This window comes from Talpa occidentalis, unplaced genomic scaffold, assembly GCF_014898055.3.
Source record: "Talpa occidentalis isolate TD23 unplaced genomic scaffold, MPIMG_talOcc4v2.1 talOcc4.5, whole genome shotgun sequence".
Taxonomy (NCBI): Eukaryota; Metazoa; Chordata; class Mammalia; order Eulipotyphla; family Talpidae; genus Talpa; species Talpa occidentalis.
The window spans coordinates 41,208,812-41,222,890 of NW_023604861.1; the positions used below are offsets into that span (position 1 = coordinate 41,208,812).

General features: G+C 40.4%; 1 protein-coding gene across 15 annotated transcripts in view; it reads right to left on the bottom strand.

The window, feature by feature from the left end:
• Positions 1 to 14,079, bottom strand: part of ENOX1 (ecto-NOX disulfide-thiol exchanger 1) — a 522,650-nt gene that overhangs the window by 406,094 nt on the left and 102,477 nt on the right. For all 15 annotated transcript variants that reach the window (XM_054701771.1, XM_054701766.1, XM_054701762.1 and 12 more), the window contains one exon: positions 7,709 to 7,832. The gene's annotated coding sequence lies outside the window, so the exon portion shown is untranslated. The remainder of the gene's footprint in view (positions 1 to 7,708; positions 7,833 to 14,079) is intronic.

A 14,079-nucleotide genomic window follows, 5' to 3' on the forward strand; every position in this document is an offset into this window, starting at 1 on the left:
GATGCAAGTGCTCGGTAGGAGCTTCAAGAAAGCCGCACATCTATCCTAGCCCAAGGAGGGCTGCTCTGTCCCTATACATGCACTCAATAAATATTTATACAGTGAATTAACAGAGCACACAGCATGCAAATTTTGTAATTAGTGTTTTCTATTTGGAAACTTTATTCTAATCCATAACTAGGGCCCTTATTTGTTTAGGGCTGTACTTTTTCATCTGCAAAATGAGGCAACTGTGTTAAATTATCCCTATGATTTTTTAAAAAATTAATCTTCTATAACCCTATACTTCTGGGCACATGTATGTGTTCCAGATAATAGAGTTGCTGGAAATCTGATCACCAGATAAGTGAGGCTATATTAGAGAACACAATGAATAAACAATGCATTCTTTGCCTGATAATATAGACATACTAACAAAAAGGTATTAACCTTTTTTTTTTTGTTTGTTTGGTTTTTTTTTTGTTTATACATGCACTGGGTACAGTCAGAAGCGCGGGAGGGTGAGAGAATTCACCAGAGCCAGAGTGGGGAGCAGAGCAGGCAGAAGGACTGAAGTACACTGCTGAGGGGAGCAGCGGGCGGCAGGAGAGGTCTGCGCGCCATGTGGGATCCTCCGCCGGTGGCCGGGGAGCAGCCGGGGATCGAACCGGCGCCGCAGAGGCCGCGGGCAGCTTCGCAACCCAGCGCTCAACCGCTGCGCCACCAGGGAGGCCCAAAAAGGTATTAACCTTGTACCATGGCAACAAACAGAAAGAAAATTAGCTTTCTTAATTATTTCTATCACTCCTAATATCATATGTAAGTGTAGAAATATTGACTTTTCATTGTAAATATATTGATTCTTGTTTTTTTTTTTCTTTGTCAATTGTTCATAGTAAGCAAAAAACCAAGTATATCTCAAAAGAAGTTGACTGCATTCAGGAAAATAAAATCTTAAAGAAAAATTTTTTCTGACTACTACATCTACTACTTTCATTGACCCTCTGATCCTAGCTATTTGTTCAAATACCACTTGGTTCACATATTAACTCACCAGCTGCATTTGTCTCAATACTACAATTCATTCTGCACAGAAATTCAACTTCCTTAATCTACAGTATAAATTTCTCTATTAAAACTGAAACTTCTATGGGCCTTGAAGGGATTATATTAAGTGAAATAAGTCAGATAAAGATTTCACTCATATGTGAAAAAGAAATAAAATAAAAACAAACCCCTTGATCCTGACAACAGAATGATGATAAACACAGGGGGTGGGGGAATGCACAAAATACATATAGAGGTCAGTGATATGGCGGTGGATGAAAACTAGACTTCTGGTGGTGATCGTAATTTGGTGTACATAGATAACCAAATAAGAAGCTGTACACCTGAAACTTAGAGTGTTATAAACCAATATTTTTCAACTGAAAAAGAGAGCAATGTAAGATAGGTTAGTGACTGATCGAAAGAAATTATGGAAGCCGAAGGCTGCTTTCAAATGATAAAGAAGTAAACTCTAATGTAAAATCATAACAAAATCCTTCAAATATCAATAACTGGCTCTCTGTCAATACTACCCCAACGGGAACCCAGTCCAAAAAACATGAGGTGATGAAGCTCACTGGGCCCCAGAAAAAGGAAATGGAGGTGAAAATCTGATAAAAGAGAAATGGTGTTTAAAAAGAATGATCAAGAGTATGTGCCTGTTTGGATCAATACCTCAGACATGATATTGGTTTGTCTACAAGAGTCTCAGGATAACAAAGCTGAAGTAATTTTAAAGTACAACACAGATGAAGCTAGAAAACTGAAGGCTTATGGAGAGCTTCAGAACATGCTGAAATCAATGCAACAGATACATTTGGTTTTGGAGATGATGATGAAAGACATCTTGGTGATTTGGCAACAATGATGAAGACGATGACATCTAAATTGAACTCAAAAGTTACTAAGGACTATTCTACAATTTGGATTTTGGCCATCTCCTGTTAAGACAACGGAACTTTCATTTAGCATGAATAAAGTTAAACAACAGTGGTTTACTTTCATTGTTTTAAAATATTTATTATCTCTCCTTTTAGAAAGTAATGATGCCAAATTATCTTACATGAAATACTAACACATTGTTCTTCTGATGTGATGGAACCTAGAGGTAAAAGACCACAATGCAGCTCTTAGAAAGAAGGATGGAAGGGAGGAGGGAAGGAGAGAAGAAGGGACGAGCTCCACTGTGCCTTCCTAAATTTTATCAAAGATCTCAGGAAAACGTCAAAATAACGGGAACACACTAAAGGACTCTGCAGAGTCAATAGACTAGTTGGGACCAGGGCTTATCATGGTCCAAGATGAGAAGGCAGAAATTTGCATTTGAAGACATCTGCAAAATGAGGCAACTGTGTTAAATTATTATGATTTTTAAAAAAATTAATCTTCTATAACCCTATACTTCTGGGCACATGTATACGTTCCAGATATCAGAGTTGCTGGAAATCTGATCACCAAATAAGTGAGGCTAATATTAGAAAACACAATGAATAAACAATGCATCCTTTGCCTACTAATATGGACAATAAAGCATCATCATTTGACCACTCATTTACTTGTAAATCTGGGAGGTGCTACGTAAATGTGCACACAGTATCAGATGGCATGCGCTATGGGGAAGGTGCCCCCCACCTCGAAGGTAAAAAAAAGAAAGTTTTCCTTTCTGGAGTCATCAGAGCCAACGTGAGCACTAATAAAAATATTTTTAAAAAAAATACTGGGTTTGCTTACTACAACAGATTTAATTTTTTTCATGGCTATTTTTATTTATTTATTTTTTAAAGATTTATTTATTTATTTATACAAGCACTGGGTACAGTCAGAAGCGTGGGAAGGTGAGAGAATTCACCACAGCAGAGCAGGGAACAGAACAGGCAGACTGACGAAATACACTGCTGAGGGGAGCAGCGGGCACGGCAGGAGAAGTCTGTCGCGCCATGTGGGACCCTCCCCGGGTGCCGGGGACCAAACCAGCGCTGCAGAGGCTGCGGGCAGCTTCACAGCACAGCGCTCAACCGCTGCGCCACCAGGGGAGGCCCTTCATAGCTATTTTTAAATTTTAAAAATTCTTCAAATATAAAGGATATAGTATAGAGTAACAGTATTGAAATAGATCATAAAAAGATGTATTTCCAAATGCAGTTTTTAAAGATAGCGGTTTGAGTAGCAACTATGAATTTATTACATTAGCAGATGCAAAAATTTAATGTGAGATAATAGCCAATTATTGTAACACTGGAAGTATTAATATATTGATTGACAGTATTTTTACTTAACCTGCAAAAATGAAATTCTCAAAGAAGACAACTTTTATGGTCAATATATAGAATATTTTAATATACATACAATAGTCTATTAAAACATTTGTAAGTTGAATTTAGAGAAACCAAACAAAGAGTCAAATAAAACCAACTTATGAAATAACTTTTAGAAGCTGATTATAGAACTGAGGAATTCAGAGAGAAGGAGGAAGGGAGCAAGGTGAGGAGAGGGCAAAATTGACTAGGGTGATGGAATGTGGGTGCACCATGGTAATAACACATGAAGGGGGGACCCTTTACTCCCAAAATACAATCATGTAAATCAATATTACCTCAAAATAATAAATAAATAAAGCACATCATTTGTTGTCAAAAGTCATATACCTTGCAACCCATAGTTTTGCATTTTCTGACCAGTTAAATCATAATGTATAAATTAAAAACTGACTTTATAACAAATTCCATCAACTAAAACTTTCTTAAACTATCCCCTTCACTAGGCTAAGGGAATGCACAGAACCACAGCTAAGAAATACAATAAAATGTTTCATTGATTAAAAAAAAAATTAACTAAAATAATTGTCATAACCTTCAAAAATAACCTTCAAAAGTAGAAATGATAGTGATATGCTTAATTAAATTTGAAATACATCAAAATAGGTAGACTGGATTAATGACTGGAAAAGGTATAAATGGATAATGTGATAAAGCAAATATAGTAAAATATAGTCATATCTAGTTAGTAAATACACTTATTTTTACTATCAAAATCTGTCAACATTGCTTTTCATTATTGAGGGAAAAAAAAATGAAAGCATGAAGACTATCCTAATAAAGGAAAATTCTGAAACAAAAAGATGTTAAGTATATTTAGTCATTAGGGAAATACTTCAAAATTCCAAAAGACTACAGTTCCTCAGGAAAGACTAAAATGAGGGCCTCTCTGGTGGCGCAAGGGGTTAAGCACTGCCCTATGAAGAAATCTACAGCCCTTGCAGTACGAGCTCGATCCCCAGCCGGCCAGGGAGCAACCCACATGGCACAGCAGACCTCTCCTAACTCACCTGCTGTTCCCCTCAGCAGTGTATTTCAGTTAGTCTGCCTGTTCTGCTCCCCATTCTGTCTCTGGTGAATCCTCTCACTCCCCGCATCTCTGGCATGTACCCCAACTCTTGTATGCATAAATAAATAAATCTTCAAAAAAAGAAAAAGAAAGAAATACTAAAATGAATTGAACTCAGTAAAAGAAAACTGATGATACTAAGTGTTGGCCAGAATGCTCAGCCAGTGGGAGTCTGAACTGACACATCCAACAGCAGCATCTACTAAAGTCAAGAGTTGTGTGGGCCTCCCCAATGGTGCAGCTGGTTGAGCACAGCACTGTGAAGCTGTTCACAGCCTCTGTAGTGTGGATTAGATTCCCGGCCAGCCAGGGAGATTCCCACATGGCATGGCAGACCTCTCCTGTCTCGCCCACTGCTCCCCTCAGCAGTGCTCTTGGTCTGTCTGTCTGCCTGTTCTGTTCCCTGCTCTGTCTCTGGTGAATCCTCTCACCCTCTGGCACCCCTGGACCATACCCCAGCTCTTGTATAAATAAATAAAATCTTAAAAAAATAAAAAGTTGTGCTTATTTCAGCACCCAACACACTTCCACTTTTAGGTGCCTAAGTATTAAGAGCACTATTATTCATATTAACCAAACTGTAAACTAACCAATTGAATGGGTATGTATACTTCATTGCTGGTTGAGAGCCAATGGTCTAGGGCCATATGTTTGTCAGCTGTATTGAGTTATAACAGAGAAAACTATAAGATTTGTTTTTTTTTTTAGTGAAACTTCTAAATTAAAAGTGTTCATACATTTCATGCAAAAAGGAAGTAGATGCTTTCTAACACAAGTCCAGTATTAGTCAGCCACCAACTGTTGCGGGGGAAGGGTTATCTGAGCAACTTCTCCCCTGGACATCTGAGGGAGAAGAAGCCTGGGACAGTTTCTCTTCCAGTCAGGATTGTGTGCCTTTAATTCAATTCTACACAAATTCAGACAATGCTTTCTTCAAACGCTGCATCAAATTCTCAAGGGAATATGAAAAAGGAATAAAATCTATCATCTCTGCCTCAGAGAAAATGCAGCCAGGTCAAGTGAATAAGAGCAGCGCAAAAGGACTGCCATAATTTGTTGTACAACTTGGGCAAGTTACTTAACCCCTCTGATCCAGTGTCTTTATCTGAATAATGGTGATAATAGGACCTACCTCATAGCGTTGTTATTGGAAATAACAATTGGAGCATAGTAAGTCCCAATGGTTGGAATCATCATCATAATCACCACCCTCATTATGAACATACAACCCATGAGTTTAAAATTTTTCTTTTTTTTTAAAAGATTTATTTATTTTTTTATTTATACAAGCACTGGGTACAGTCAAAAGCACGGGAAGGTGAGAGGATTCACCAGAGCAGAGCGGGGAACAGAACAGGCAGACTGACGAAATACACTGCTGAGGGGAGCAGCAGGTGGCAGGAGAGGTCTGCGTGCCATGTAGGACCCTCCACCGGTGGCAGGGAGCAGCCAGGGATGGAACCAGCACTGCAGCTTCGCAACCCAGCACTCAACCGCTGCGCCAACGGGGAGGCCCTAAAATTTTTAATTTTTTTATAAATTGATTAAAACTGAAGCTACAACAGAAAGTAAAAGTGAAGGGGGAAAAAGACTGTAAAACTGATTTTCCAAGTTTCACTATTCTCGTGTCTTCCTAATAAATCCTAATTATACCTACCTACTCTTCAGAGATTGTACTGTTGATGGTGACTAGGGGTGCGGCGCAAAACATAAAAAACAAAAAACACAAGTACATCTACCCAAATGGAGTCTGGCTGGCCTTTATCTTGTCTGGCAGATGTATAAATTTGTATCTTGGGTATCTTGGGGGAAAGTCTTGAGAAATATTTTTAAAATGAGTAAGAATCTTATTTTTTATGAAATTAATGGATTTTTTATTAACTTCAGTGCTGCTATCTGAAATTAGTTTTTTTCTATGCTTGGGCAAGCCCTGCAGAACCAAGAACTGGACATTTAGTTTGCAATTAAACAGCTATTCCCTCTTGGGACAAACACACACACACACACACACACACACACACACACACACACGGCACTTGAGGCTATCTTTGTTGTCATCCTCTCCCTCTGGCCTGTGTTTAGGAGAAAAAGATATCAACTATTATAAGATAAGGCTCTCCTAATATAGAGCCTTCAAATCATATCTTTTCCAAACAAGGAGCACATTTCTTGTCATTCCTTCATATGCTAGTTTCTACTAGAACAACCAAAGAGCAGCCTCTCCACTGTACTCAACAGGTCTTCCTATCTGGCTGCTGAATGCCTTCAGGACACTTTGTCCAAACCAGGTCAGCTATTTCCTGAATGTTTGACTTTCCCCGTCTCCAGCCTTCAACTCCACAGACAGAGGATCTGACCTAGGCTTAAAAACCTTTTAAGATTATATTTTAAAGTAGGTTCTATATTTCCTGTTGCTCCAGTGTGAGTATCTGGCTAAAACAACATTTTGAGTAAAAAAAAAAAGCCTCACTCTCCCCTTTTCCTTCCCCTATGCTGACAGGGAGCATTCTCTCCCTCATTTGCTTCACTGTGTGGGTTTAAAAGGTAGGACCTTGGGCCTCCCTGGTGGCACAAGGGGATAAGCACTGCACTATGAAGCTATCCGCAGCCTCTGCAGCACGAGTTCGATCCCCGACTGGCCAGGGAGCAACCCACATGGCACAGCAGATCCCTCCTGTCTCTCCTGCTGCTCCCCTCAGCAGTGTACCGGTCAGTCTGGCTGTTCTGTTCCCAGCTCTGCCTCTGGTGAATCCTCTCACCCTGCCACCGCCCCCCACCCCGCATCTCTGGCCCCCGCAACTCCACCCCAGCTCTTGTATGCATAAATAAATAAATCTTTTAAAAAAAATAAAAGGTAGGACCTTGTAGTGATTAAGGAAAAGACTTCAGCAGTCTCCTCCCAGTTGTTTAAACTACAAGAACATGTAAAAGTGGGCCACTAAAAGTAATTCAGCTCTGTTGTCTAAATAGGTATTAACTCTTAGTAGACTAGACATCCATAGAGCCAGTTTGTTAGGAATGTGTATGTTGAAGATTATCCACACGGATCTAAAGTTTTCTACTACTATGGCTTTTGTTTCTCTCTCTCTTTTTTATTTTCCACAGTAGATAGAGGCTAGCCACCATGGGTGGTGGCAGTTGTGGCTATTCTCACTCATATGAAATCCAACACTAGGAAAAGTAAAAGCCAAAATTTCAAAAATAATTGCAGAAGTCAAGTACTCAAAGCTCAGGGACAGTTGAGCCAAGATTTGAAAGTTTCTAATGAAGAAAATGAAAAGTTGCTGCATCCACCTACCCTGCATGCCAACTGGCAGTGGCAGTTCAGTCTCTCCAGATGCCTCTCAAAAAAGAAACTCCACAAATGTAACAAGAGCTGAGATCCTGGGGGAGCCAATTAGATTTAAGCCACTTTCGAAATTCTGTAAAAAAAAAAAAAAAAAGGAATTAGAAAAAACTTGACACTTGAAATGATATTTTATGTGTTCTGCTTAGGATCATGGGATGCTTCTCATAGAGGGCCTAGTTATCACGTATGTAAGATAACCTTGGGTTTTTTTGTTTTTAATTTAAAAGGAAAACATTTTACTGATTGAAGGTAGGAAAATAGAAATTATAGTCTTTACAGTTTTACAATACCAATTTCAACAATCATATTTGATACTCTCTCCACAGAATATATTGCTTTTGGTAGAAATGTAGAGTCTATGACAGGGACAGAGATAAAATTTTCTCATCTATAAGTGAGAAACCAGTTGAAGCTTAGGCCAAAATATATATGTAGGAAGACTTGGAAGTCTAGAAGAGAAATCAGTAGGTAAAAACTTGAAAACATCTAGAGAGAAAACAAGAGGTTAAAAATACAGGTAAATTAAAAGATATTTCATATACATAGAAAAATGTAAACCTTGGGTTTTTAATGTAATAAAATCATTAGCTAGTAAAATCTTGGGTTTTTAATTTAGCAATAAGGAATCATTAGCTAGTAAAACAAACTTAACTCCAGAGGAAGAAAACTGCACATCTAATCTAATAGGTAGCTCATTTCTCATCTTTGGGAATATCAGCCAAAACATGACAAATTAGGCCAAGGTCAATGACAGATAACTGCAGGGAAACTCTCCTCCCAATGGCCGGCTGTGTACTCCTTTGAGGCTCCTGTGATTGCCTAGCAAAGCCAGAATGAGGGAAGATACACAAGAAGAGGAATTTTCCTATCCCTCACTCCCTGATACAAGCACCTCTGTGGCCTTTTGATGAACTGTCAGGAGAGACTCGATTGGAGAAGAGGAGAAGCTCTCAGAACAGACTGCAAGTGTTTTTGCGGAGGCAGAAGCAGCCCTGAGTATTAGCTAGTGGTGAGAACCCCAGGCTCCTGCATCTCCCCAGAGCTCACTACATGAATTCAATGGCTATTTGTGAATCAAGCACAACCTTTCTTAATTAGATGCTAAGTAGATATGTCAATGACAACAGAACCAGGCACAAAGAAAATCTTAAAGACTTAAAAATAACCAACTTCAGCTAAATTTCCAGAATGTCTTTTCTTCCCTTCCAGGATGAGCTAGCCAAAGAGCCATCTCTAAAGATGATTTAGTAAGCCTCCCAGGCCCTCATTAACTCCTCCACCTTCTCTTTAATAGGGCAGCAAAATAACTGGATCCAAGAAGGGGGAAAAAAAAACAAAACAGGTAAAAGGAAAATGCTCTCTTGGAATAACTTTCTGGGCTCCTCACAAGGTCATACTTCCGTTCCATGATGTGGTTGGCTGTTTTGGTTATATCACATCAATCCTTCTCTTCCAGGGGGGATGTTTTTTCCACCGCCTCTGGTGACAAATATGTATTAGGCACCGGCACTGTCAGTAAGGGCACTGAGGGAAGAGAACTCATATTCTGCCTCCACAAAGATCCCACTCTAAGCTAATGGAGATGTGCATGGCTATACAAGAAACAGCTCACCTGTCAAAACCTGATATCTTTGAAGCTCTACCTTAAATGTAATCTATTCCATGAGGTGGTTCCAAAATCCTCACCACAAATAACCTCTCCCTCACTTGAGTTGCTATGTCCGCCTCTATTTTGTATGTTATTTGTTTATGTTATTCTTTCATGGCCCCTTTAGCTCTTTGAATAATAGTATTTTAATGGCTGGAAAGAGCAAAATATGTCAGTAAATGTCAAGTTTTTGACTCTATGGTATAGCAATATCTCAATTAATGAGGAACCAAAGTGGTCAGGAAAGACTTCATCCAGTTACAGTTGAATTGAAATTATTAAGGGAAGGAAGAAATGCATGTAAATTTAAAGAAGAAAAGGAGCAAAAGTCTGGTGTCTCAGGATATCTCCTAACACAGATATTTAATATATTCTGATGACCTTCTAAGTGGCCATGAAGAACAATGAACAGTTCTTTTAAGATGGGTTCATCAATCCCATAATACTCCTACACCACTGATAGTAATACTGGGGGAATATTAATATCTTTGTTTTTGAGACCCTGAGGACCATCCCCTTACAGAAAGCAGATAAGCTTCAGAAACAAATAAATTTCCATGTTTGCATTTACCTCATGGAGTGGTGTGGCATTTTTTGGAGAGAAGGAAGGATTAAGAACTTAATTAAGCCAAAGCTCTGTGACAAATAGCAGCTACAGCCAATCACAGAGTGACAAGCTATGTTTTTTTGTTTGTTTGTTTTAATGAGCTGTTTGGAACAATTACAAAATGAGGGGGAAAATGTAGACACACGCGCATATATATGCGTATGTGTGTGTGTGTGTATAGATCAGCCAAAACGAGATAGATAGATAGATAGATAGATAGATAGATAGACAGCTACTTTTATAGATATATATAGTACTAGCCAAACCAAAGAATTTCATGGTCACAGCTGAATAGTATCAATAGAAATATTTCAGCTTTGCAATGGTTTTCAACAAAACAGTGTTTGGAATGCCTCTTCAGAGCTGATAGTTTTTAGAAATTACTGTTTCTTAAGCATTTACTTTCTTTTTGGCCTCATTGTGTAAATCATGCTGTTCTTTTTCAATTTCCCAGGATCCCCAAGGTCATTCTCTACGGTGTTTGCTTTAAACACCACTCGGTGCCAAAGATTCTGCCTCAGCTTTCAAGTTCACTGGGATGACATTTTCCCACTCTTCATATTTCCTTACATCCGGATCTAGTTGATCTGCATTTTCTGCAGAAAGTTTCACTTGGTAACTGCAATCTGCCTCTTGCATAGTTTCTTTCCATTCCCCTGGGTGGGGCCTGCCAGGAAGACAGAGGAGAGGAGGAGAGTTCTGATGCTAATGAGGTCTCTGTGCTAAAGGTAGGAGCTGAGTCTGGTATTTCTCTGGGGAGCGCAGGTGAGCGCATGGATAAGGGCACAGCTGAGAGTCATTCTGGCACCTTGCTGTTAGCCCAAAGCAGGTATTCCAACATCTGAGCAGTGACCTGTTAATGGCTTACATAATGAAGAAATGAGTCAGTACACCTAGCAATTCAGACCTGACTATGCTGGGCCTTAATTCAAAAGAAAATTCAGGAGAAATATTAAATAGTGACAGATCTTTTTTCTTCTTTAAGATGCTGGTGGTAGAATAAAGGTGAATAAATTATGTATATCTGTATTCTTCTGCTGCTTTCATTGTGGACTTTAGATAACTGAGCTCCATCCTGAGCTCCTAGGATTGCCTCCAGGAGTTCAGGGGAAGGAGAGCACCTTGGCCAGATGAGAGGCAGACCCACTGTTATGAGATAAGCCCTTCTCAGCAATTGAAGAAACTTGCCTCAGCCATTTAGAAGACCCAGGGGGAAAAATCGCCACATGGTCTTAATACTGGGAAATCTAATGTAAGCAAAGTCTTGGCCAATACACACCAACTATGGAGTCAAAAGTCATTTAGAGAATCTGGGATAATCTTTCAGTAGCTCTTCCTACTATCATGGTGGGCAAACGAAAGTGCCTGACATTCTAAACAGAGAAAAAAACAATAGGAGCCACTTAGATTTATGGAGCTAATAACAAAAGATAACCTTAAGGAGCTCTTAGGATGTTCTAGGACTTTATTTGTGTTGTCTTGTTGTAGGATAAGTAAAAAAGGATCAGGCTTTTTTCTGCCCTCCCGCCATTAGGATTAATGATAGATCCCTGCAGTCCTGGATGCATGCCTCGTGGCAGGCACCTGGAATAGGGTGCGAGCATGCATGGTGGGCACAACTGGCTGAGACTGGCTTATAAGGGCAATGTCACGGGGACACCATAAGGAGAAAGAGAAGCAGAAGAGAACGTAACCACCAGAGACTCCCGGAGAGCCCAGAAAGAGTGAAGATTCGCCGGGGACTGGGAGGCCTGCCAACCTCCGGTGCCCTGCACTCCTGCCTGCTGTGAACCTGGTAAAATCCCAATAAAAGCCTGAAAAAGCCACCAAGGGCTCCAGGGCTGCTCTTTACCCACCTGCTTGGATCATAGAGATCCTGCTCTGGCCATTTCTGCCGCTACACTCAGTTAATCCTCCTCACCATCTTTTGAGGTAGATGATAGAAGCAATGTTCTTATTTTCAAGTTGAGGAAACCAAGCTGTAAAGGGCTGGACTGGACACGGTACAGGTTTTCTGATCCAATGCAGACTGGGTAAAGGAGGAGTCAGAGTCCTCAGTGGTTTTTGCAGGTCTTTTATTGGGGTTCACCAGGCATATGGCAGGCAGGGGTGCTGGGGGGCCGGGAGGCTGGCAGCCTCCCAGCCCCCAGCAAATCCTCACTCTATCTGGGCTCTCTGGCGTTCGTTCTGCCGCTTCTCGGCTTCTCTTTCGGCTTCTGCTTCGGCTTCTTTCTCGGCTTCTTGGCTTCTACTGGCGTCCCTGTGACGCCACCCTTAAAAATCACAGTCATAGGCCAGGTGAAATATTTCTACATCTGCCCACACCCTATTCCAGGTGCCCGCCATCAGGCATGCATTCAGGACATGGATCCATCATCTATCCTGATGGCAGGAGAGCAGAAAAGCCTGATTTTTTACCTTACCCTACACAAGCTTTTTGAGTTTATTATGTAAATCACTTACATCTCCTCAGTAAGTAGCAGAGATAGGGTTTGAATGCATACTATCATATGGATCCATACTATCATATACTCTGAGCTACCAATGCAATTTCCTATCAGTATTAGCCTCTTCAAGAACTTTTGGAAGACGAAGGACAGGGGTGACAAAAGAAAAAACAAATTTCTTTCAAAAAAAAAAAAAAGGCTATGAATAAAAAGAAAGAAGTTGGGGAAAACATGAAAACACAGGATTTCTTCAACCACATTGTTCATGTCTTTGTTATCTGGTTAATTAATGAGGCAAAAGAACATTCTAAAGTTGAACCACATGAATGCTTGGCCACAAAGACTAGCCAAACTTTGTTCTTAGCCAAATGTTCCCATGTAACTCAAACCTCCCTCCATGGTATTACTCTTTTTCAAGTGTGATTTGTTGCCATTTGGCTATTTCAAGCGGTCAACACCCAGGAACTGAGTTTTCTACTCTCTCCTCTGGGAGGTTGGGAGGAGTGACATCATGGGAACAACGTCTGTCTTCCCGCCTATGATTCAACTGAATATGTCAAAGAAGTGCTGCTACTGCTAGTCCTGCTGCAGTGCATGAATTACTGTATCTGCCAAGTGGATTCATGTGAAAACAGCAAACACTCTCCATCCCAGGCCCAAAAAAGGGGGGAAAGGCACAATGAGAAACTGTTCAGGCAAAACCGATCCACAAGAGAGGTGACCTTTATTCACTTCCTGCACTCGTCACAAAAATAGTGTATGTACAGCATCTCCATGTATGTCTTGCCTGAAACAAGTAAAGACTGAATGTTTCCTCCTCTGTGCTCCCATACAACTTTGCACAGATTGCTAAATTACAGCACTTTCCACATTTGTCTTGTAATATTTTTTAGGTATCCAGCTTCCTGCTGTTAGGGGGAAAAGGATGTCCCAAAGCAAATTCCATATAGGCTTTGTGGACTCCACCCCCACCCCAGGTCAAAGCCAAAGACACTGGGAACTCCAAATCCCATCACCACCAAAGGGAAGGTGGCTGGGACCTGAGGGTGGGGTTAAGCAGCCAGGTGGATACAAAAGGCAGACACGTGGGCTTTGGGGGCTCTCTCTCTCTCTCTCTCCATTTTTGGGCTCTTGGCCAGCAGCAGCGTCCGGTCAGCTCTGAGAGTGACTTTGGGGTTTCCAGGTCGTCGGATCGGGTAGGACGCATTAAAGACTTTATTTCCCTATTTTCTCCCTGAGTTGTACATTTTCCTTATTTCCTTTTCTCTTGTAAATAAACCTTTTATTAACCCTTTTGCATGTGTCTGTAGTAGAGTATTCATAAGTCCCTTTAAAGCGCGCGGGTGAGGACCCACAGCCAGGAACCCGTTTAATATCGGGGTTGCTCTATAACACTGCTAGTGTATTAGTTCCTTCCCTTCCCCTTAATATTTGTATTCCATGCATCTGGTATCACGCTTAACAAATATTTGTTAAACAAACAAAAGGTAGAGATTAATAATGAATTTATGAGGACTTGCTCAAGGACACTCTCATTAACTAGGACAAAAAGAACTGTTCTGTTTCTTCTATTTTTTAGGACTGATGGTGGCTGGCACTGTCACACTGAGGTCAGGGG